At 40.4% G+C, this 26,999-nt stretch overlaps 1 protein-coding gene across 1 annotated transcript in view; it reads left to right on the top strand.

The window, feature by feature from the left end:
* The window catches only part of LOC139580473 (CUB and sushi domain-containing protein 1-like), a 451,300-nt gene that overhangs the window by 171,615 nt on the left and 252,686 nt on the right, over positions 1-26,999 (top strand). The window lies entirely within an intron of this gene.

Below are 26,999 nucleotides of genomic sequence, written 5' to 3'. Positions count from 1 at the left end.
ATTTCATGTGAGTTTCGGCTGACTGTATCAAACTATGGTCATTACAAAGCCCACATAGTCTGTTTCACACAGTATACAGCACAAACCACAACATCTCATATATTTTCCATGAAGTCTAATATCACTGGAGTCTCAACTCACCCCCCTTGTAAGAAAACATCTCTCAGGCTGGCATACACGGTAGCAAACTTCATGAGCCCTCATGAGACACTGGGACCTAGGCTATGAATGATGCACGAGCATGGCACTTTGCTCGTAAACCTTTGTAAGGATAAGCTTTCTTTTAAAAAAAAGTTTTTTTATTCCTCCTTCTGAACATTTTCATCTCTAGGGATTCAGAGTTTTGTTATTGCTACAGGGTTTTGAGTGGATACCAAAACTCAATTCCCTAAATGGAATATCAATCTCGTTTGGTAACATTAATTGTTGCTGGTTGTGACAATGTCTGAAGTACTTTATGTTTTATTGTGCGTAGAGTGAGATAGTTCTTACTGTGAGTGATAATGAAATAATGAAGCATGATAGGCTAATCTAATGTTGGTTGTATCAGAACACTATTTCCTGATATCTTAACATACTGTTTTTGAATCAAATTTAAGTACTAGCCTAACCACTGCCTCAGAATTATCTACAGCTGCTGTATGTTACAGCATGAATAAGATTAGCAAGATTGTGTTATCTTTACATTTGCTTCATTTCTCCACATAGAAGAAGAACTGTGTTGCATTCTAGGCTAACGTCAAATCTTATTTTTATTATGCATTAGTGGCTGCCCTCTCAGAACATTAATAGCCTATCCATCAGGTTGATGGAGTTTTAATATGGCCGTTTCTTCTGGTTGCCTGAATGGATTCCATTTAAGCTGACAAAGATCGATATTCCATGTAACCATTGGAGTCTAAATCGAAATTGACTGCAGATTTTGTCTTGGATTTTAGAGAATTCTGATACAGGCTATGATTTCATTGATGAAAGTGTCACAACCATTGTTATGATGGAGGGCGTTAATGAACCCCTAGAGTGTTGATAGTATTGATGTTAACTAAAGTTATTTTGGAAGCATTGTGTTTGTCATTTTCATTTTATTGCAGTTGAAATTGAGATATGATGTCATCCAACTATGCAACCTGCAGGTTTTCCCAACAGCCCTTAGTTTGTGATTTATGGGCCATTACACTTGAGTAATTGTAATCTATTTGCCTGCAGAGTCTTGATTGGTACAGCAGTGTCTGTGAGATGGATTTATAACCTTGCAGCGTATTTCCCTCCCGGATGTTCTTAGGAATCAGAAATAGCTATGTTTGCTAATTGGTTTACTATTGTTGAAGCTAATTGAGAACACAAACCTGTTCTGACAAGACAAAAGCTGTGTTTTGGAACCTCATTACGTGTTTTGGAACCATTATTACGTGTTTTGGAACCATATTACGTGTTTTGGAACCATTATTACGTCTTTTGGACCATCATTTCATGTGTTGGAACATTATTAGTATCTATGTTAAGCAGTTGAACTTATCTGCCGTGCTCTGAAATCATGGCAAATTAAGAGGATGAAAAACAATATTTCATCTTTGTGATCCCATTGTAATTCAATCATTGCCACTAATATTTTTTTATTTTATTAAGTATATTTCTTTAGACCTTTATTGGAAAGATTCAAATAAATGACAAGGACAAAATTCTGCAGCGGTGAGCAGACTCCATGAGGGTACTGCTCCAAAGATATAAATCAATTAATTTCCCAACATAAAGTGAAAACTTCAAATGGAGCCTGGGCCATCAAGTAGGTTGAGAGTCCAAAGCTTCGAAGATTCAGAATAGTGCTTTACGCCAGGAATAAGCTTTATATGAAATAATTGGGTTACTATGTTGTTGCAATTAAAAATATATTTTAGAGGTCCACAGTAGCATACAAATATGCTATTTTACTCAGCCTTTTAGTCTTAAGGCTCTACGGGGACACACACGTAAATTTAAAATACAGTCCAAGTTGAGCCACAACAATAATCTAAAAAGTGGCATCTCTCATATTAGACCAATGTAAAAATAGTCATTTTTCTCAAATGATCTTTGAAAAGATTACTTGGGAAAATGCACAGGAGCCCCACCTGTTATCTGTTACACCTAGGTGTGAATCAATCTGTACTAGATAGTACAGAGAAAGTGCCCATGAACAACCCCTCTCCTGTTTGTTAAAGATATTGCTCCCCATAATACTAACTTCAACCAATAAAATGCCGTCTTCAAAGCACTAAAGTTGGCAAACCTTGCTTGGTTGGATGGATTTAAATCCATGTGCCACTTTGAATCATTCCTTTGAGTCTCTTGTCAAGGGATTTCTTTACCTTTCTTGCACAGTGCAGCATAAAGACGTTTTAAAATCAACTTAAAAACTTCAATATCTGAATATTATTTGCTGGAAATATTCTCTGAGACAAAATACACAAAACATAAATATAAACGCAACATGTAAAATGTTGGTCCCATGTTTCATGAGCTGAAATAAAAGATCACAGAAATTCATTGTGCGCAAATTTGTTACATACATTTCTCCTTTTCCAAAACAATCCATCCACCTGACAGGTGTGGCATATGAAGAAGCTGATTAAACAGCGTGACCATTAAACAGGTGCACCTGGTGCTGGGGACAATAAAAGGCCAATCTAAAATGTGCAGTTTTGTCACACAACACAATGCCACAGATGTCTCAAGTTTTGAGGGCGCGTGCAATTGGCATTCTGACTGTAGGATAGTCCACCAGAGCTGTTGCCAGAGAATGTAATGTTCATTTCTCTACCATAAGCCGCCTCCAACATCATTTTAGTGAATTTGGCAGTAAGTTCAATCGGCCTCACAACCGCTGACCATGTGTATGGCATCGTGTGGGCGAGCGGTTTGCTGATGTAAACGTTGTGAACAGAGTGCCCCATGGTGGCGGTGGGGTTATGGTATGGGCAAGCATAAGCTACGGACAACAAACATAATTGCATTTATCGATGGAAGAGATAACGTGACGAGATCCTGATGCAAATTGTCGTGCCATTTATCCACCACCATCACCTCATGTTTCAGCATGATAATGCACGGCCCCATGTCGCAAGGATCTGTACACAATTCCTGGAAGCTGAAAATGTCCCAGTTCTTCCATGGCCTGCATACCAGACATGTCACCCATTGAGCAGGTTTGGGACGCTCTGGATCAACACGCATGACAGCGTGTTCCAGTTCCCGCCAATATCCATCAACTTCGCACAGCCATTGAAGAGGAGTGGGACAACATTCACAGGCCACAATCAACAGCCTGATCAACTCTATGCGATGGAGATGGTGCTGCATGAGGCAAATGGTGGTCACACCAGATACTGACTGGTTTTCTGATCCATGCTCCTACCTTTTTATTTAAGGTATCTGTGACCAAAAGATGCATATCTGATTTGCAGGTCATGTGAAACCCATAGATTAGGGCCTAATGAATTTATTTAAATTGACTGATTTCCTTATTTGAACTGTAACTCAGTTAAGTCTTTGAAATTGTTGCATGTTGTGTGTATATTTTTGTTGAGTGTAGAAGGAACAAACAGCAACATCAGAGAGAATAGAACCAAGCAGGAGAGGAAACATGGAACCCATTGTTTTAAATGCCAAGAGAATTATACGGCGGTATCCATGTTAATCTTATAACAAACTGACAAAAGGTTATTAAGCCTTCAAAAAAATGATAATGTTGTATTGCAGTTGGTCGCAGCTTATGCATGTGCATGTATTGGTGTGTGGTGTGTGTAAATCTGTGAATGTTGGAGGCATAAAAAGCGACATGCTACATCACTTAAGCTTAGATACACAACCACACATACTGTAATTTACGTTGGTTTCAGATCCCACAGAACCAGAGTCAAGCACTCAGCATTATTTGCCCCATTTACCATTATTTCAGTCCCGCAAAAAAAAAATGTTTTACAGGGGATCATTGTCAACAGGATCCTGTAAGCGAATTTCCCATTACATTAAAGAGGAATATAGGCCTGTTTACTATTTCCTTGAGGAGGATGTTTACTGCTGCATCTTGCTGATATTCTTATTTTTGTTATGTACCTTATAAGGAATTCTATACCTCATGGGTATTTATATTGCAACAGCCTCGTTTAGAGCCATAATGATATTTCATATTGAAAAAAGCCTGAGAGGCAATAATCAAGTGCTGCAGAGCATTCAAAGGATGATAGACTATCGCCTGTGAAATAAAATGATGGCTTGGACATATTGGAAGGCCAATAGTGTGAGGTGAGCTAATCCCATTAATGGCCAAGCTATGAAACAGAAGTCATTTGAATGATAAAAGCACACAGATACTGTTAAACACCTTGAAGATGCGTGTGAATATTTAACACTCACAAGCCTTGGAGCTTTTATCTACAATTTAGAAACACATTACTCCACATTATGTGAATGTATTGGTATTTACAGTATGGGGAAGAATCGACATTGGTATTCAGATCAATCAGCGCCGAGTGTTTGTGGTTTTAATGACAGATCCTTATATCGACTCTCAAGGACAAACTCCAAGACAGAGTGCCTTACATATCCAATAAAATTCAAGCTGCCTCTTGGAGTTAATGTTTTAAGTTGTTGCTGAAAAGCTGCTCACACCTTTACACTGATTTTGCTCATCCTTCTATCTGGGCCACCAGCCTAAGGGAGCTGCTTTAGGGAACTCTACAAGTCGAAAGGATTTGTAACATCAGAAAAAAGCATTTCATTTCTGTATCAACATTTCTATATTTCTCTAAACTTTTTTGTGGATTTTTTATTTGATACCATAACCAATAATACAGTAGCTATGTTCAAATTGTCTCACTCCAAGCTGCAATAATATATAATAATATTCAAGTATATGTCAGAAAATGCCATGCCGAAATTGCAGAAATGAAAGCACTCTAGTTCTGAACTCATAGACTGATGTTCTGCTCATAGTGGAAATACACAATGATGTTAAATGTCCTACTCCCTGGCTCAGTCAACAGTGACCCTCATGGGCTCACCTATCCATAGAGGCCATGACAGATCAGTAGGGGTAAAAACCTTCAAGGGTCATCTGGGACCATGGACATTTCACATTCAGCAGGTGTAAAGAACACTTGGCTCCGCTCTGGGAGCACAGCTCTAACACGTTGTCCACATTTTAGACTGAAATTTAAAAAATAAAATAAAAATAGAAAGTAGCTGGTATAGATGGAAGTAGCATTTTGCATTAAAAAGAGAGGGACGCTTCCTTGAAACTGTGACTGAATGGACCAACTATTTTCTGCAGAGTCATTCAAATGGCTCCAACTTTTAACTTGAGATGTGAATTAGAAATCAAATGACCAAATAGTAAGGGCTAGAGTCACTGTCGTAGGAGAGGGCGATTTTGCTGGCCCATGTTGACTTCAATGCTTCCCACAGTTGTGTCAAGTTTGAGTGGATGTCCTTTGGGTGGTGGACCATTCTTGATACACACAGGAAACTGAGCATGAAAACCCCAGGAGCATTGCAGTTCTTGACACGACACAAACCAGTGCGCCTAGCACCAACTACCATAACCCATTCAAAGGCACTTCAAACTTTTGTCTTGCCTATTCACCCTCTGAATGACACACATACACAATCCATGTCTCAATTGTCTCAAGGCTTAAAAATTCTTATTTAACCTGTCTCCTCCCCTTTATCTACACTGACTGAAGTTTAAAAATGTTTTACCCCTTTTTCTACCCAATTTCGTGGTATCCAATTGGTAGATACAGTCTTGTCCCATCACTGCAACTCCCGTACGGCCTTGGGAGAGGCGAAGGTCGAGAGCCGTGCGTCGTCCGAAACACAACCCAGTCAAGCCGCACTGCTTCTTGACACAACGCCCGCTTAACCCGGAAGACAGCTGCACCAATATGTCGGAGGAAATACCGTACACCTGGCGACCGTGTCAACGCGCATTGCGGGGGGTGAAACCGAGTCAAGACCGAGACCGGGAGGGGACAAGGGGTACGAGACCGAGTCAAGACCAAGACCAGATTTATAAAATAATGATTATAATAATATAATAATAATGATAATTATATTATTCAATGATGTTCTGATTTAATCTTTTCAGTTTATGTTGGAAAGGAAAAGGTTAACACTGAAAAGAAAAATAGATCCAATCAGGATTTTTCTTTGCTGTTCTCTGGGGAGATACATCTAGCTAGCTAAGTCAGACATTGGCTAAGCCATCAGAAGCTAGATTAAAGGCATCTGCCATTCAACTGTATTGGGGCAAAACTGTGGAGTGACAGTGGAATCAACAAATCACATTTTGACTTAATGGGTGGGACCGTATTTACAAAAATGTATGGAAACTGCCTTCTTGAAGGCCAACAGGTCACTAGGCAATAGCGAGCAGTAGTTTCCCCACGGTCTAGCTAGCTAGCTTTTGTTGTCGGCTAGTTTGCAGCAGCTGGAGCAGGTGTTATCAAAGAGGATGTTGTTGCTAACTCGTTAGCTTCTCCCTTTTCAATAATAACTTTCTAATAGAAGTTAGGCTTCAACCGATCATCATCTGATGAGTGGAATTGTGTTTTTTATTTCGGTGCGCTTGCTGTTGTTAGCCATCTCTTTGAAAAAAACGTATGTGTGAAACATTGTTGCATTTCAATGGGAACTGACTGCATTTTAGCAACATGAAATCTTATTCAAATCTGTTCAAATCTGCCCAGGAAGAATATGACATTTAAAAAAATATAAAAAAATCTGACAAGTGACCACTTAGATATGGAAATGTTCACGTTTTCATAAGTTATTAGAATGTTTGGGACTTTTTAGAAAATTCTATAGCGGCTGTGCATTTGGACAATTAATAGACGCTGTAGTAAATAAAACAGTTTTTTAAATATATATCACGTGTTGGTCATTGTTGCGTGTTCTGTCGTTGTAAGTCATTGGGAAAGGGAAAATGGGATACCTAGTCAGTTGTGCATCTGAATGCCTTCAACTGAAATGTGTCTTCCTCATTTAACCCAATCCCTCTGAATCAGAGAGGTGCGGGGAGCTGCCTTAATCGACATCCACGTCTTGGGTTAACAGTGGGTTAACTGCCTTGCTCAGGGGCAGAACGACAGATTTTTACCTTGTCAGCTTGAGGATTCGATCAGGAACCTTTTGGTTACTGGCCCAACACTCCATTGATGATGCATGCTGTGATAAAACTATTTCCCAAATTGGGATTAATAAAGTAACACTCTACTCTCTCTATGCTCTCTAAAAACGTCTGTCTTGTCCAGGACCGGAGTCTACACAGACATGTGCGCTATAGCCAATCAGAGCTACAGTATGCCTTTATACAAACAAGCCATTTGCCACACGGGCCTGCCATCATTCACTTTGAACTACACTGTGTTTACAGGAAGTTGCAACAGCACGACTTTAGATCATTAGAACGCATTCGCCAAAAGCCAAAAAATACACAAATGAATTTCTGCAAATATGTAAACACCATGGGAGTCCTCTTACATTTTGGAACTTTACAGTCCTTCTTGCAACTATAGGGGGTGCTGTTCCGCATTAGCAAATTTGGGTCTCCAAATTAAACTGCCTCGTGCTAAATTCTTGATCGTACAATATGCATATTATTGTTATTATTGGATAGAAAACACCTTCTAGTTTCTATAGAAGTTGGAATTTTGTCTCTGAGTGGTACAGAACAATTTCTACAGCACTTTTCATGACAGGGTTCAGATTTCAGAAATTTTTACCCCTGATCTGGGGTCTGTTTTTAAGGCGACAGTGAATGCTATGAAGAAACCGACACTGCCTACGTCTTCCTCTGGGTGTCTGTACGTCATCACGTTTTGAATGAAATCTATTGCACAATCCCAGCCATTATAAAACCACAAAATGTTTAGGGACCGCCCTTTCTCGTCGTGCGCCTGAAGCGTGAAGGACATCGGACTTGCCTCATTCCAAATCCTTGTCTAACCAGCAATATTTCTCCGGTCATGTTTTCAGTCGTTATAGTTGTTAAAAACATCATAATGTAGTTAATTTGAACCGTTTTATAGCAATTTATATCCGTTTAGTGCGATTTTGAGGAATTTCTTTGTTGTGCACTCTGAAAGTTTGGACACGTTTTGGGGTGTCGGTCGTTGGTGGTGGACATTTCGAAGGACAGAGGACATCTATCGACCAAAAGACGTTTATAACATAGAAAGGATACATTGCCCAAGAATCTGATGGAAGAACAGCTCAAAGTAAACAATATTTAATATGATAAATCGTGTTTCTGTCGAAATATTTTAAACGCATATTTCGCCATTTTGTTTGGTATAGCTTCACTTGGCGAACCCTGTATTGAAAAGTAAGGATAATTTTAAAAATGTAAATCAGCGGTTGCATTAAGAACTAATTTGTCTTTCGATTGCTGTCAACCCTGTATTTTTTAGTCAAGTATATGATTAGCTTTCAATTAAACTAGATCACTCTGATAGATGACGTCAGACATATTGAGGCTTGATTTCCTAGTATTTTTATTGTGTAACCACGGTTTTGTATGGCTAAATATGCACCTTTTCGAACAAACTGTATATGTATATTGTAAAATGATGTTACAGGAGTGTCATCGGAAGAATTCTGAGAAGGTTAGTGAAAAAATTAATATATTTTGGCGGTGATTACGTTATAGCGCTCTTTGGCTGGAATCGATGCTCTGGTAACGTTTGTACATGTGGTATGCTAACTTATCGATTTATTGTGTTTTCGCTGAAAAACGCTTAGAAAATCTGAAATATGGTCTGAAATCACAAGAACTGGGTCTTTTCATTGCTATGCTTTGTCTATTTTTATGAAATGTTTTATGATGAGTAAATTGGTCATACACGTTGCTCTATCTAGTAATTCTAGTCGATTTGTGATGGTCGGTGCAATTGTAAACTGTGATTTCTACCTGAAATATGCACTTTTTTCTAACAAAAACTATCCTATACCATGAATATGTTATCAGACTGTCATCTGATGTTTTTTTTTATAGGTTATTGGCTATCAATATCTTAGTTGAGCCGAATTGGTGATAGCACCTGAAGGAGTAAGAAACTGATGGAGTTAGAATAGTGGTGTATTTTGCTAACGTGTTTAGCTAATAGATTTACATATTTTGTCTTCCCTGTAAAACATTTTAAAAATCTGAAATGGTGGCTTTATTCACAAGATCTGTATCTTTCATCTGGTGTCTTGGACTTGTGATTTAATGATATTTAGATGCTACTATCTACTTGTGAAGCTATGCTAGCTATGCTAATCAGTGTGTGGGGGGTGGGGGGTGCTCCCGGATCCGGGATTGATACTCGTGAAAGGTTAATCAAACAACCATGAAAAGGTAGGCTTTCTCTCCCTCAGTTATGCACATCAACAAAATGATCAACAACTAATGTTAGCCAGAGCAAGATGAGCTACAATCTAATGAAGGAACATTAGATAAACCCTCTCAAACTTTTTGAGCTAGTTGGCCATCAAAATTGCACAGATAAATGATGGGGAATTGTAGCTTCCTCGTCCTTCTGCATCTTGACTGCCAATGCATGCTTGTCCCAAACAAGCAACTGCCATGACTCTCCTGTGAGAATCCAAGGATCAGGTTACTGTGGATCAATGTCCAATAGAGCCCTCTCACCCGCAGGGTCAATCGTAAATTGTAATGCAGCAGACCGACTCCTTTTGGTTTCTAGTTTGGGTGATTGAAATGTCTTTGTGTCTTATGAAGAGTTTGCCGCCAAAAATTACAACATCAAACAATGGACACTGGGACAATATATTTCAACATCTGAATGGAGATGGAATATGGCAAATGTAATTATATGAAAATGTATAAAGACGTTATAACGGAAACATTGTAACTTGAAAAGCTTTTACAATGTGTATATCATATTTACATACTTTACGTTGTGTAGAAAATATCCAGGATAAAGAGGATGTTTTTGTGATGATAAGATTGTGATTTTAGTTCTCTAACGAGATCATAGTAAATTGTGATACCTTGCCTCGTAACCAGCCACACCCCAGGGAGCCCAGAGAGCGTGTAACCAATGACGTAAACACCCCCTTTTTACCCGAGGGTATAAAGCATTTGGGTTATGAATTAACATATCAGACTAAAATGGACCACAGCTGCAGCAAGGTCTACAATAGTCCACGTCCCCGGAACGCAACACGAGGTTGAAGAAGACAAAAGAACCTCCAGTTATTCTCTTTAAATCATCGTGTCCTACACTGCTTTCATGACCACTCTGGGATCAACGACACGGCTGATTAGCCGTCCTCAGGAGACCACTCTTTCAGAACGAGTGCAAGTAAACAGACAACTAAGAAGGACATTGTGACCTCTTTTGGACAATCAGAGACTTACACCTGAGAACGAAAGACAAGGCCATCTGAAGAGGGCCCAACAGAGATACACGAGGAAGACCTTCAACACGTAAGTACATCGTTACATTACTTCTTACCCAAAGGAACAGCAGTTTGGGGCAAGGTATTAGGGCTAAACTAAGCGTAGTTTACAAATGTATCCAAGTGTTGCCTCTCTTTCTCTCTCGCTCTCTCTCTCTCTCTCGCTCTCTTTTTAAATCTCCATCTTGCGTAACAAGTGTCATATTGTGTTAGTCCGCTAGGGACTTGCTGTTGTCATATTATTTTCCAATCAATAACCTATACCGTGTGTGTATCCTATGTTATCATTTAGTGAATAATTTATTTAGTAAATAAATAATCAAATCAATATGTGTGGTACGGAATGATCAGTGAGACCCGGGTTTGTGCAGATTTACAAAGTCTACGACATTCAGAATGAGACTGATATGAGGAAATGATTCATTAGTGACTGTTATGATATCTATATATTCTTGAGTTAATTCGGGAGATGGCAACTCATTAAACAACTTTTCCCGTAGTGCCCCAAATTCCTAATGAGTTAATTGTTACATGATTAATTTAATCGAGTATCAATTAAACATAGTTAGCTGATAAAATAAATAACAGTCATCAGATGAATGATTGTCACGTCACGACACACCCAAGCTAACTGGCTAAAGTTGGCTAGCTTGGTAGCTAGCTACTTCCATACACAAATAAGAGAACACATCACTCTGAATATTGTTTTCTCACCGTAGCATAGCTGGTTAGGCTGTTTACATGCTGTCTAGAGCATTCTTGACTAACTATTACTTTTTTTTTTTTTATTGGTTTACTGACACTGGTCATATTCAGCGGGTGTTGCACGTTCGTAAATTCATCAGTTGTTCTGCGCTCTGGCACACTTAGACGAGGATGCTCTGACATCGGAGTAGATAGCCAGAGTAAATTTGCAAATGCAAGAGATATGCTAACTGGATAACAGTCTTTCAAGTTCTTGCTAGCTAACCAAATGACACCTGCATCTCTAGCTGTGTATAGCCACTGAGTGGAAAAACTCACCCACTCCTCCAATGGCATGGCATGACATCTTCCTAGCAGCTAGCCATCTAGCTAATGTTAGGCTCTGTGTTGTTAGCTTGCTACAAAAATAGATACGCTAGCCTATTAGCCACGTTATGACTGACTTGTGATCATTGCCCTTGCTAATTTGATTGTATCAACATTCCCAGTCTTAGTTACATTCATCTGTTTTTGTCCAGAATATTGAGTCATTGAAACTGAAACAGTGCATCCCGAATGGAGGCAGCAAACAATGTACCAGGTCAGCTGTGATTTATAACCTGATAGCAATATTTTTTGGACTACCAAGAAATGTATTGGTGAATTATATCATGCATTGAACTGCATCCATCTATTCTGCCAACAATGTCTTAGTGTACGTCAGGTATTACCAAACTGGGGTACGCATACCCCTAGAGGTACGCGCAATGCCGTCGGGGATACGCCAAATAAAAACGTGATTCACATTCTTTTTTTTTTAAACAGTACATTTATATTTTCCAACGGGGCTAAACATTTAGGTGAAGTTTTTTTCTTGCCTGAGTAGCCTCGTTTCACTGCTAAGAATAAAATGAAACCATCTAGTGTTCAGCGAAATAACAACACAATGTCAAATACAGGTAGCCTAGTCAAATAATTAACATCCAATCACATTAAGCGTTACTCTCTCACGGGAAACCTTTACTCTTGCGCAGACATTTAGAAACGAAACATGACATTTTGAAAAATAAGCCACGGGAGTTTTTGAGTGAGAATAAAGACAATTTTAGAGTAGTAAGATGTATAAAAGCAACAGATACCATTAATAAGAAGGGGCTAGAACCCTCTTATATGGTGAGCTACTGAGTGGCTAGGACAGGCAAGCCCCATACTATTGTTGAGGACTTCAAAAATATATATATATCACAATTTTTGATGAACAAATAAGGTTTTATATGTAAGATGGCTAAATAAAGAGCAAAGGTATTGATTATTATTATATGTACCCTGGTCTTATAAGAGCTCTTTGTCACTTCCCACGAGCAGAGTTGTGACAAAAACTCATACTCATTCTTATGTTTAATAAATGTATCGTATAGTGTGTGTGTGGCAGGCTTACAATGATGGCAAAAAACAGCATTTGAGAATGAGCTGACCCTGGTGCTAGAGGAGGTACGCAGCTGGAGTGTCACGATCATTAGAATTATTGGACCAAGGCACAGCGTGCGTAGAGTTTTAATCAAAGAAATTCACCAAAACAAATACAGAAAACAAACTAACCGTGAAGAAATTGCAGTGTTAACAGGCACTACACAAAAACAAGATCCCACAAAGCACAAAGGGGAAATGGCTGCCTAAATATGATCCCCAATCAGAGACAACGATAAACAGCTGCCTCTGATTGGGAACCATACCAGGCCAACATAGAAATATAAGCAGTGTGGGATCCGTAGTCTAAGTGCATTTCTTTCTCTGTCTGCTGGGTGGCCCCTCTACATTAATGTAAATAATAGCCCGAAATATGACATCTACAGTGTGCCATGCTTAATTATTGACTTATTGTCATAACCTTCATGATTAATTATGTGTTTATGACTTATTCTATACTCAAAAGACAGATGTTTTGGAACGTTTCTGGGAAGGCCTCGGCCCACAAAAAGGAGCACATTGTTTTTTGCCATTTTATTTTTAAATTATAATTTTTCCAAGCCTGAAGGCTACTTATAAACATTGATTCTGTAGTATTACTTGATAGCCTGCCAAGCATAACCACTTCTTACAATTTTCTATAACATTATCCAAAAATAAAAAGGACAATTGATGTCTGAAACGTTTAAGATGTTCCCCATGAAGATAAAGAAAGATATCCTGCAGTTGTTTAGATTTTTTTAAGTGCCTTTCTGACAGAATTATCTCCCAGATTTATCCTTATGGAAGATGATCTTCCATAATTTCCTCCCACATTAACAAACATTTAACTTTCTACTGCGAGATAAAACAGCATTAAAAAATAAATGGATCAGTCATGTCAAACACAGTACCTCTTGCACAGGGCAGTGTTGGTTAAAACAAGATTGTGTTGATTTTCGTGCAGGCTCAATGGCATTTCTAAATACTCAAATCGATCAAATTCCTGACATCTGGTCAAACATATTTTTCTGCAATATAGCATGACTGTACAACCTCACAGTCTGAACCACCCTCCACTCTTTGCTACTCTCTCATTTAAATATCATGGGCTTATTAATAATACTTTTTAATAAATGACCAAAAAGTATTCAGCCATAAAAAGTACAGAATATATATAACAGATCTGTTTTGCTGTCTGGTGAGTATTACGAAATCAGTTAAATGGTTTGATCACCATTGACCTGCATCATCTTTAAAACTCGGAGAGAAAATTAATGGAAGCTGATATCTTAGACTTTTAGAATGAGTTATGCTGTTGCATTTAACTGACAGGTATAGTCAATTAGATGCAAGGAAAGTTGACACAAACACCCTTCAATTTGAGTCTGTATAGTGCTAAGTACTCTGATTCCATATATTCATCACATCTCCCTTTAAACTCACCATAAAAGTATTACCTACTGTACCTACAAAGGATATATTTTGGTACTTTATTGTTGTAATGTAAAAGCACAGGATTTCAAAAGGTCTAATTAAATGTACCATTAAATTAAACATAATTAAACATTACACCTTTATAATCATGAATGCAATGTCTCATACGTCTCAGAACACTTTGAAATCCTTTACAAGGTACACTAGGTTGTCAAGTGTCAGGTCCAAATTTGGTTAATTAAGTGTTCCGGGTACTGGTTGATTGTAATATTGATGCCAGAGGCAATCAATGTTTGAGCAAGGGTGACATTTGGGAAATAAGGAAGTGAGCCATATTCCTGATAGGACAGAGTGGTTGACTGGTGTTGACTCATAGACTACAGTGGTGTGTTGAAGGGATGATAGCTAAACAGAGGTGAATAATGTTTGTATTCAGTATAAATTAATAACTTAACATTTGTGTATCATTTCTCATCAAAACTGTCTGTGTTGACACAAAATGATGTAATTTCAGTCATTTCACTAAAGCCAGTTCCAAAGAACATAATGTAAAAAAAAATATTTTAAAGACACCAACATGTCAAAAGATATACAGTATAATACAGTAAAGATAACATTCTGCCGCGTCTGCGTTAATAATCCATTACTTCCAGCGACAAGTGGACTCTGGGAATTGAAGTGAATTCTGAAAGCAAAGAGAGTCTGTTAGTCTGAAAGAGATGTCAGATGGGAAGGCCTAATGGACAGCGGTCTTAATGTATATGTACGTAGTGACCCTGTTGGAAATGGATCCGCTGCAAACGGAGACCAGGGTGTGTACTCACTTGCATTGCATTCTGAGTAAACACACAAATCCCCAGTGTAAACCCTCTCCGTAAGCTAACATCTTATCGCTACCTGATTTAGCTTGTAGAGTCGTGGACTTAGTCATGGAAGAGTGGAGGAAATGAATATTCTTATCAGCTACGCATAGACTGATCTAGAGAATTAAAATATACTTGGGCTATTTGAGCTGGGACACCACATAAAAATAATTAGAAATGAAGCACTTTATTGGGAAAATATATATATATTTTTTTTCTGATTATCTGTTGTAATGCACTCCTCAGAGCAACTGTGATTAGATGCGTATTGAACTAGATTCTAAATTGAACGAGATAAACGACACTAGAGGATTGTTGCTTTACAGTGGCACTAATGTTATGCACCAGTTATACTCTACATTGCTTAATATTTTCCCTGGCAACAAAAACAAGGGCCTGGCATATTTGTCACAGAAACGGGTCCACTGGGTTTTGCAATTGCTTTATGTGGAAGAAGTTACTTTGTTTCAATGAAAAATCAATGCTACGAGCTGATTATATCTGGATCTTGGCTCAGGATTAAAGCCCTTTAGAGATATTCACAAACCACCCCAGACAGCACCCCCACCCACCCACCCCCCATCCTCTCCCTTTAAGATCTACTTTACCACATCACTTCCTTATTTGTATGCTTGCTATAGGACACCATTCCAATTATATCAAAAGACTAAACACTTTGACAAAAGCAATATTAATCCGTGTATTGCTCTGTATCCTCTGTTCAGATCTTGTTTTCCTTTGGAAAAGTAGCACCCAAAGAAGAGATCATTTTGACACTTTCTCTGCAAAATAAATACATGAATAGTTAAGAGGAAGAAACACACAATGCACTCCTTAGATCAGATCAAAGCAAATCAAATTTTATTTGTCACATGCTCCGAATACAACAGGTGTAGACCCTACCGTGAAAATGCTTACTTACAAGCCCTTAACCAACAATGCAGTTCAAGAAAGAGTTAATAAAATATTTACTAAATAAACTAAAGTAGAGAAGAAAAAAAATCAAATCAAAAAGTTACGCAAGAAATGTACATAACAATAACGAGGCTATATACAGGTGTCACGCCCTGACTTTAGTTATATTTGTTTTCTTTATTTTTTGGTTAGGTCAGGGTGTGACAAGGGTGGTTTGTTTAGTTTTTGTATTGTCTAGGGGTTTTTGTCTTGTCTATGTAACGTCCTGACCAGAGTTCTTATGTGTTGTGCTTGTTTTAGTCTTGGTCAGGACGTGAGCTGGGTGGGCATTCTATGTTGTGTGTCTAGTTTGTCTGTTTCTGTGTTCAGCCTAATATGGTTCTCAATCAGAGGCAGCTGTCAATCGTTGTCCGTGATTGAGAATCATATATAGGTGGCTTGTTTTGTGTTGGGGATTTGTGGGTGGTTGTCTTCTGTGTCAGTGTTTGTGCCACACGGGACTGTGACGGTTAGTTCGTTTGTTGTTTTTTATTCTTGTCTAGTTTTCATGTCATTAAATTATGGAAACTTACCACGCTGCACACATCCTTCTCGCCTCTACTCGTCCGATGAGGAGGACGACTTAGACTGCCGTTAAAGAACCACCCACCTAACTCGGACCAAGCAGCGTGGCTACGGGCAGCGACAGCAGCAGCAGCGGCCAGCTACACAGGACTCCTGGACATGGGAGGGAATTTTGGAGGGAAAAGGACACTGGGCTCACATTGGAGAATATCGCCGCTCTCGGGAAGAGATGGAGGCAGCTAAAGCCCAGGAGCGGTGGTATGAGGAGGCAGCACGGAAGCGTGGCTGGAAGCCCGTGAAGAAACCCCAAACATTTCTTGGGGGGGGTCTAAAGGGTAGTGTGGCGAAGGCAGGTAGGAAACCTGCGCCCACTTCCCATGCTTACCGTGGAGAGCGGGAGTACGGGCAGACACCGTGTTATGCGGAAGAGTGCACGGTGTCTCCTGTACGTGTGCATAGCCCGGTGCGGGTTATTCCACCTCCCCGCACTGGCCGGGCTAGATTGAGCATTGAGCCAAGTGCCATGAAGCCGGCTCAACATATCTGGCCTCCAGTACGTCTCCTCGGGCCGGTGTACATGGCACCAGCCTTACGTAGGGTGTCCCCGGTTCGCCAGCATAGCCCAGTGCGGGCTATTCCACCTCGCCGCACTGGCAGGGCTACGGGGAACACTCAACCTGGTAAGGTTGGGCAGGCTCGGTGTTCACGAGCTCATGTACTCCTTCACGGTCCGGTATATCCGGCGCCACCTTCCCGCCCCAGCCCAATACCACCAGTGCCTACACCACGCACCAGGCTTCCAGTGCATCTCCAGAGCCCTGGTCCTGCTCCCCGCACTTGCCTTGAGGTGCGGGTCTCCAGTCCGGTACCACCAGTTCCGGCACCACGCACCAGGCCTACTGTGCGCCTCAGCAGGTCAGAGTCGGCCGTCTGCCCAACGCCGCCTGCACTGCTCGTCTGCTCAACGCCGCCTGCACTGCTCGTCTCCTCAACGCCGCATGCGCTGCCCGTCTGCCCAGCGCCGTCTGAGCTGCCCGCCTGCCCAGCACCATCTGAGCCTTCCGTCTGTCCCGAGCCGTCAGAGCCGCCCGTCTGTCCCGAGCCATCAGAGCCGCCCGTCTGTCCCGAGCCGCTAGAGCCGTCCGTCAGTCAGGAGCTGCCAGAGCCGCCAGCCAGTCAAGAGCTGCCAGAGCCGCCAGCCAGTCAGGAGCTGCCAGAGCCGCCCGCCGGTCAAGAGCTGCCAGAGCCGCCCGCCGGTCAGGAGCTGCCAGAGCCGCCCGCCGGTCAGGAGCTGCCAGAGCCGCCCGCCGGTCAGGAGCTGCCAGAGCCGCCCGCCGGTCAGGAGCTGCCAGAGCCGCCCGCCGGTCAGGAGCTGCCAGAGCTGCCTGCCAGTCATGAGCTGCCCGCCAGTCATGAGCTGCCCTCCAGTCATGAGCTGCCCTCCAGTCATGAGCTGCCCTCCAGTCATGAGCTGCCCTCCAGTCATGAGCTGCCCCTCTGTCCTGAGCTGCCCCTCTGTCCTGAGCTGCCCCTCTGTCCTGAGCTGCCCCTCTGTCCTGAGCTGCCCCTCTGTCCTGAGCTACCTCTCTGTCCTGAGCTACCTCTCTGTCCTGAGCTACCTCTCTGTCCTGAGCTACCTCTCTGTCCTGAGCTACCTCTCTGTCCTGAGCTACCTCTCTGTCCTGAGCTGTCTCCTCTATCTAGGGGGGACCTTTGAAGGTTCCTAGACCAGGGTCGGGGGCGAGGGTCGCCACTCAAAGGACGCTAAGGAGGGGGACAAAGACAATGGTGGAGTGGTGTCCTCGTCCTGCGCCGGAGCCGCCACCGCGGACAGATGCCCACCCAGACCCTCCTCTTGAGTTTTAGGGGTGCGTTCGGAGTCCGCACCTCAGGAGGGGGGTACTGTAACGTCCTGACCAGAGTTCTTATGTGTTGTGCTTGTTTTAGTGTTGGTCAGGACGTGAGCTGGGTGGGCATTCTATGTTGTGTGTCTAGTTTGTCTGTTTCTGTGTTCAGCCTAATATGGTTCTCAATCAGAGGCAGCTGTCAATCGTTGTCCCTGATTGAGAATCATATATAGGTGGCTTGTTTTGTGTTGGGGATTTGTGGGTGGTTGTTTTCTGTGTCAGTGTTTGTGCCACACGGGACTGTGACGGTTAGTTCGTTTGTTGTTTTGTATTCTTGTCTAGTTTTCATGTCATTAAATTATGGAAACTTACCACGCTGCACATTGGTCCTCCGATCCTTCTCCCCTCTCCTCGTCCGATGAGGAGGACGACTTAGACTGCCGTTACAGTCTAGGGTTTTTGTTTATCTATGGGGATTTTGTATGGTCTAGGGTTATGTAGGTTTATGGTGCCCTGAATTGGTTCCCATTCAGAGACAGCTGTTTCTCGTTGTCTCTGATTGGGGAGCCTATTTAGGTTACCATTTTCCATGTTGGTTTTGTGGGTAGTTGTTTTCTGTTTTGTGTTGCTGCACCTTACAGGACTGTTTATTTTTTCGTCCTTTCTCTTTGTTATTTTGTTTAGTGTTCTGTTTTAATAAAAATAACATGAACACTTACCGATGATTCCTCATCTTCCGTGGACGAATATCGTTACAACAGGGGGTACCAGTCCCGAGTCAAAAGCTTTTGGTAATGTTTTGAAGTTTTGGTTTGTAGTAACCTATACATTAGTTAAACCACATAAAAAAAATGGAACAGCTGAGTATGAAATTAGGTAAAGCAAAAACAAACATGTAGATATCTATAACTTGTCTAATTGAATAGAGCCAAAACACAGGGGAAGGGGAAATGTAACCCCTCGACAGAGCGTCGTTACGGATGCAAGGACTTGATAATTAAACATATTTTGAAGATATACCTTGTTTATTTCCAATGACTCGCATGACAAACAGACATCCATAATGGAATAGTAACATCTTGACATATTTTATCATCCAATTGCCACGCTGGTACAAAGGGATCGGAAGACAGGCACAGGAATGCGTAATAAGGGTTTTTATTTACCCAAATTACAGTGTGCCATATACAGGCACGGGGACGAAGACCAAACAAACACTATACAAAACAATGGGTTGAGACCCAAACAAAAGAGTGAAGAGTACCTCAAATAAATACACAATCACACAATGATTATCACACGTGATGAGACCCATAATCATCTGCACAATATACACGGCACGAAAGCCAAAACATAGCACAGGTACTCACACGACCAACGGACATTGGAACAATCGACCGCCCAATGTAAACCAAAGGGCACACTTATACAAGTTCTAATCAGTGGGAATAGGGGACAGGTGTGCGTAATGAAAGTTCCGGAGGGATCCGTGACACCAATACTTAAATAAAAAAAAGTGAATTCCCATTCAATCCCTTGACCTACATTTCTGATGATCAAAGTTGTAGCAGCATTTTATATAATAAACTCCCGCATATCAGGCAGTTGATATACTCCAATGTATCGTACAGTAGTCAATCTGAGAAGCCACCTCGATTTTCCTAAAAAGTGGAAGAGGAGTGTAAATCGGATTATTTAATATACTGCCAGTGCCCTGCAGCTTCAGCTTTGTGGCCAAATTCGTGGATAGAAATAGCTTGCCTGTGGCCACATATATGGAGTAATCTGAAGTTTTCTTTCTTCTAAATGTGGCAGCTCAATCTTTTTTTATTAAACAGAAAATACCTTCCCTATTCCTTCCCTGCAGTCAGACAACAAGTGGTATGAGAAGTCAGGTCTACCTTTGACAGGAGGTAGACCTGAGGAGACCTGAGGGAATTTTTTTATTTTTAGTTCCATTCGCAGAGACCATCTTGAGTGCAGAGGGCATTGAGCTGTGGATGATTTCTTCAGTCAGCTCCAATCTGAGGTGGCTTGATATTCTAAGGACCATCCACCTCCTTTGCCCTGAGGGCCTAGACAGCACCTTTGGAGTGTTCTTTTTAGACAGCAAGCTTTTAAAACATTCTAACGCTGGTGTTATCAATGCCAGGTGATTAGGGATTCTCAGGAAGTTCTTTCACCCAGACATAAAGGGGCTACTTGTATTCTTGTCACCCCATTCGATCCCAAGCTCTTCATCATACTGACCAAAGATTAAAGAGTGTAATATATTCAGTGCTAATCACTGAACTCCCTTGTATCTCTAAAATACCTCAATAGCCTTGTTTATCTTCAACAGTTCTACCCAAAAAGTTAATGTTTCTATAATTCAGAAATTATGACAAAAAAACTATTTGGAACAACATTGTGGAGTTTATAGATCCAAATGTCTGTCTTTTAGTTCTCCTAGAGTAGGCCCAAGCAATATGCACCAGCTGACCTTTACATTAATGTGCCAGGTATTTTGGGAGGTGTTGGGATCTGAACACCTACCAACCTCTCTGCATGGCTTTACTCTGGCTCTACTAATCGTCCATTCTCGGGGCACTCCCAAACCTAATAAGCAATCAAGTAACTCCCCGTAAATGACAGCTTTCCACTAGGGACGCAAGAGATGCCAGGACTCAGACCCTCCAGCCCTCCTTTGAAAACTCCACACACTAATATCCCATGTCAACACAGTGAATTAAAGCCTTTGCTTAATTAAGAAGGATAAACAGCAGCAATCATTTTCCAGAGAGCTATAACCTCTTGTGAATTTAAAATATGGCCACAGGGACTTGGGGACAGCTGAAAACGATGAGGTGGCTTTTTCTATTTTTTCATTATCCACTCACTGCTGCTAATCAGATGACATGAATGTATGTGGATGACTAAATTGGGCTGTCAATTAACTATTATTTTCAAGATTGTTTGACATGCATATCATGGCATTTTAACTTAAACTATTCAACCACTCATTAAATTTAAACAAAATACCCACTGCGCACACCGCATCATTTTAATGTGTATAATTGAGTAATATTTGGTTGAGATGTTGATCAATGAGATTACAACCTATAGTCATCCATTCAAAAAGACAGCCTAAAGTTAGTTGAATTTCCAATGTGTTATCACTATGCTTTCAACCATCTCCAAGCTCCAGCAAATTCCAATGGAAAAACAATGTCAGATTTTTTGTTTACTTGTCACCCAAATGTCTTTCACTGCGCATTCAACCATTTAAAAACACAGCAAAGTTCGAATGTTAATACAATGTCAGATATTTTGTTTATTTATACAACAGATGCATGTGTTATAACTGTGCTTCATCTAATAGCGGAACCAAATGACCTGGATTGCAGTTGAGATTACATTAAAAGCACAGTGCATTCGGGAAATATTCAGACCCCTTCACTTTTTCCACATTTAGTTACGTTACAGCCTTATTCAAAAATGGATTGCATTGTTTTTTTTCTGTCATCATTCTACTCACAATAACCCATAATGACAAGGTAAAAACAGATTTTTGTTGACATTTCTGCAAATACATATAGATTTTTAAAACTATTCAGACCCTTTACTCAGTACTTTGTTGAAGCACCTTTGGCAGCGATTACAGCCTCGCATCTTCTTGGGTATGAAGCTACAAGCTTGGCACGCCTGTATTTGGGGAGTTTCTCCCATTCTTCGCAGTCAGGTTAGATGGGGAGCATCACTGCACAGCTATTTTCTGAAAGACATCCCCACAGCATGATGCTGCCACCAACATGCTTCACTGTAGGTATGGTGCCAGGTTTCCTCCAGATGTGACGCTTGGTATTTTACTAAGGTGTGGCTTCCGTCTGGCCACTTTATCAGGCCTGATTGGTGGAATGCTGCAGAAATGGTTGTCCTTCTGGAAGGTTCTCCCATCTCCACAGAGGAACTCTGGAGCTCTTTCAGGGTGACCATCGGGTTCTTGATCACCTCCCTGACCAAGGCCCTTCTCCCCCGATTACTCAGTTTGGCTGGGTTGGCCAGCTCTTGGAAGAGTCTTGGTGGTTCCAAACTTCTTCCATTTAAGAATGATGGAGGACACTATGTTCTTGGGGACCTTCAATGCTGCAGAATTGTTTTGGTACCCTTCCCCAGATCTATGCCTCGACACAATCCTGTCTCGGAGCTCTATGGACAATTCCTTCAATCTCATGGCTTGGTTTTTGCTCTGACATGCACTGTCAACTGTGGGACCTTATATAGACAGGTGTGTGCCTTTCCAAATCATGTCCAATCAATTGAATTTACCACATGGGGACTCCAATCAAGTTGTAGAAACATCTCAAGTATGGTCAATGGAAACAGGATACATCTGAGCTCAATTTCGAGTCTCATAGCAAAGGGTCTGAATACTTATGTAAATAATGTATTTCCGTTTTAATTTTTTTTTATAAATTAGCAAAACATTCTAAAAACGTGTTTTTGCTTTGCCATTATGGGTTATTGGGTGTAGATTGATGAGGGAAAACATTTATTGAATCTATTTTAGAATAAGGCTGTAACGTAACAAAATGTGGAAAAAGGGAAGGGGTCTGAATAGTTTACGAATGCACTGTACATGGTGCAAGTGATCAGTGCCGTTCGATATTATGTGCAGATTATTACAGCAATTGTGAAGATCTCCACAGACCTGTGACGACCTATACGTGCTATCTGAACCCATAAAAGTCTAAGCCCTGTCTAAGCCGGGGGAGGGGGGGTTATACTAAACTAAATGGAATTGTTTTAAGAAGGTTATACCAAGGATAATTTAGCTTTTTGTTTTGAATTTTAAGACCCCTTGAAGTACAAAAAAAAATCTATAAAGAAATTATTATTGCTATTAAATCAAAATCAAAGTGTATTAGTCACATGCTCCGAATACAACAGGTGTACACCTTACAGTGAAATGCTTAATTACAAGCCCTAACCAACAGTGCAATTTTTAAGGAAAAAAATAGGTATTAGGTAAACAATAGATAAACAGTAAAATTACAGTGAAAATAACAGTAGCGAAGCTATTTACAGGTGGTACTGGTACAGAGTCAATGTGTGGGGGCACCGGTTAGTCGGGCTAATTGAGGTAATATGTACATGTAGGTAGAGCTAAAGTGACTATGCGTAGATGATAAACAGAGAGTAGCAGCAGCGTAAAAGAGGGGGTTGGCGGGTGGAGGGTGATGGGACACAATGCAAATTGTGGGTTTGTATAAGCCCATACAAACGCATTGAATAACAGATTCACTACATGGAAGAACAGATAGCTTAGACAGTCTAAACCCTGTCTAAGCCGGGGGAGGTAGGGGGAGTGTTCTACTAAACTACTGTACTTCCATACATTTTTTCAACTGGTACCAGGGGACCTTCAGACAAGTCTCGTGAGGACTGTGGGGAAAAAACAACCAACATGTACGTGTTTGTGAAAGTCTCACCTTTGCACAGATGCGTCACATTACTGTGTAGCCCAACTGTTTGGACGCTACAGACAGAAGTTGGCAGATCGGCTGTACCAACTTAAGACGAGTCCCAAGACACTTGTGGGGGGTCGTAGAGCAAAACAGAGAACACCACCTTTCCATAGAAGGGTCATAATAGTTTGTAGGCCAAACCGTTCGGACGCTACAGATTATTTTGTGAGAAGCCTGATTTTCGGGATGTCTCATGGTCTGAAAAACACTGTTCTACCTCACTCACCTTTCACTGCAGATGCGGAATTGCGACATAGGCGGATGCGGTCGATTGAGACGCATCCAATACAAAAAAACAGATATCTCTAGCTTAAACTGACGGATTTTGATGGGGATGTTTGTATTATGCTAATGAGATTTCCGTGGGGCGCGGACATCGACCTTAGGGGGTACATGCATGCTTTATATGATTACATAAGAAGACATTTATAGTTACAGTAACCTCAAAATGTGGCCATGGATGTGTTAGTCATTTTAAGGTTGAATGTTACATTAGTTTGTATGTTAGCATTAACTTTATGCTTTTCATTGTATTTCAAAAGTGATATTGAATTGTTTGGTTGTCAATGCAGCCGAATATCAAAATTTGAAGGATATCTATCTTCTGCTTGAATAGTTCCATATGTGCCACTGACTTAGTCTGGCTTTAATTCCAGTTTGTCTACAAATTAATGTTGGATTCACGTCCCCATCTCAAGCAAAGATCTAAGTTAAACAATAGGACTAAATAAAATAAAATCAAACTTTAAATGCACTTTGAAGTTTGATTTGATTTAGTCCTATTCTTTAACTTAGATTGTTGTTTGTGAATCCAACATACAGTGTAAATAGCATCATTGATGATATATAAGTGATAAAGTATGGTCACATTTCATTTGCTCTGTTAAAACTACCCTTTGGAATTACTTTGATAGCATCAGTGAATCAATTTAGTTTGGAGATCTTTCAACAATCATTCTCATGATAGCACATTGGTAATAGTCAGTGACAAATATCATAGCTATGCAGGGCTGGGCTTGATCAAAACCCTGCATGGGAGACCAAAGGCAGATCGCTAGATCAATTCTCCAGTAAGGTGCTGCCCAGCCTATTGCTGATAGTGGAAATAACGTTGAAGATCTGACGTTGTTTTAAAGGTACAAATTCAACATATTTTATACAATGTTTGTTTATGTTGAAATTTGGTGACCACAATGACATAATCCTGTGGTTGAAATGTCACCCTCAAAATCAAATTCAATGTGTTTTCCACATAGATTCCACATCACAATATGTTGACAAATTACGTTGAAACAGTGTTGATTCAACCAGTTTGTGCCCAGTGTGTACTGTCCAATAAAATAGTAGCTTCTCTGATAGTTTGTTTACCCAAAGGCTTATTCTATTCTTTGAATATATCAATATAACGTTCTTTTACTCTACGTCATTGGGAAAGGTTTGTAAGCAAGCATTTCACTGTAAAGTCTACACCAGTTGTATTCGGCGCATGTCACGCCCTGACCTTAGTTATCTATGTTTTCTTTATTATTTTGGTCAGGTCAGGGTGTGACGAGGGTGGGTATGCTTGTTTTGTATTGTCTAGGGTTTTTTGTATGTCTAGGGTTGTTGGTAAGTCTAGGCATATGTATGTCTATAGTGGCCTGAATTGGTTCCCAATCAGAGGCAGCTGTTTATCGTTGTCTCTGATTGGGGATCATATTTAGGTTGCCATTTTCCCTTTTGGTTTTGTGGGTTCTTATTCTATGTTTAGTTGCCTGTCTGCACTAGCCATATTAGCTTCACGGTTCGTTTTGTTATTTTGTTCGTTTTGTTCAGTGTTCATTCTTTAAAACTTCTAGTTCCTCCCAAACCCGGATCCGGGAGCACCCCCCACAGTAAAAAAGCTGACTAGCATAGCCTAGCATAGCGTCACAAGTAAATACTAGCATCTAAATATCATTAAATCACAAGTCCAAGACACCAGATGAAAGATACACTTCTTGTGAATCCAGCCATCATTTCTGATTTTTAAAATGTTTTACAGGGAAGACACAATATGTAAATCTATTAGCTAACCACGTTAGCAAAAGACACCACTTTTTTTACTCCACCAGTTTTTTACTCCATCAGTAGCTATCACTAATTCGACTAAATAAAGATATATATAGCCACTAACCAAGAAACAACTTCATAAGATGACAGTCTGATAACATATTTATGGTATAGCATATGTTTTTTTAGAAAAATGTGCATTTTTCAGGTATAAATCATAGTTTACCATTGCACTATCACAAAACTCACCAAAGCGACTAGAATAACTACAGAGAGCAACGTGTATTACCTAATTACTCATCATAAAACATTTCTTAAAAATACACAGCGTACAGCAATTGAAAGACACAGATCTTGTGAATCCAGACAATATTTCAGATTTTCTAAGTGTTTTACAGCGAAAACACAATATATCGTTATATTAGCATACCACATGAGCTAACATCACCCCAGCATTGATTCAAGGCAAAAAGAGCGATAACGTTATCACCACCAAAATATATTAATTTTTTCACTAACCTTCTCAGAATTCTTCAGATGACAGTCCTGTAACATCATATTACACAATGCATATAGAGTTTGTTCGAAAATGTGCATATTTAGCATCACACAGCGTGGTTATGCAATGTAATCAGTCAAAACATGGCATGCATTCTGGCCGGCGCCATCTTGGAAAGGCACCTAAGTTTACGATTATTTATCGATTAGATTGACTAAAAAAATACAGGTCGGACAGCTAATGAAAGATGCATTAGTTATTAATGCAACCGCTGAGTTAGATTTTTAAAATTAACGTTACTAGACATACAGTGTGCGTTACAGCCAGACTAGTGCCGCAATAATGGCCGACAAATGCGTTTACATTTTTCCACACAAATACGGAATAAAATCATAAATAGCTCTTACTTTTGGACGAGCTTCCATCAGAATCTTGGGCAAGTTGTCCTTTGTCCAAAAGAATCGTTGCTTTGTTGTAAAACGTCCTCTTCAACTTCGGAACTAGCAGCTAACAATAGCTACGTGGCACACACATGTCCAAATCCTCAAAGCGCAATACTACGAAAATTCCGAAAATAGCAATATACTCGCATAAACTGATATAAATCGGTTTAAAATAACTTCGTTATGATGTTTCTAACACCTATATCGAATTAAATCACAGACGGATATATCTTAGGCTGATAACGAGAGCTTTTGAGCATGCCATTCTGATGTCCTCTCTTGCGCCTTGACGAGCGTCCAAAAGAAAGGACATGTCACTC

The sequence above is a fragment of the Salvelinus alpinus genome, chromosome 7 (genome assembly GCF_045679555.1).
Source record: "Salvelinus alpinus chromosome 7, SLU_Salpinus.1, whole genome shotgun sequence".
Classification (NCBI taxonomy): domain Eukaryota; kingdom Metazoa; phylum Chordata; class Actinopteri; order Salmoniformes; family Salmonidae; genus Salvelinus; species Salvelinus alpinus.
Note: the sequence above shows the minus strand (reverse complement) of the source record. Positions and strands in the feature narration are given on the sequence as shown.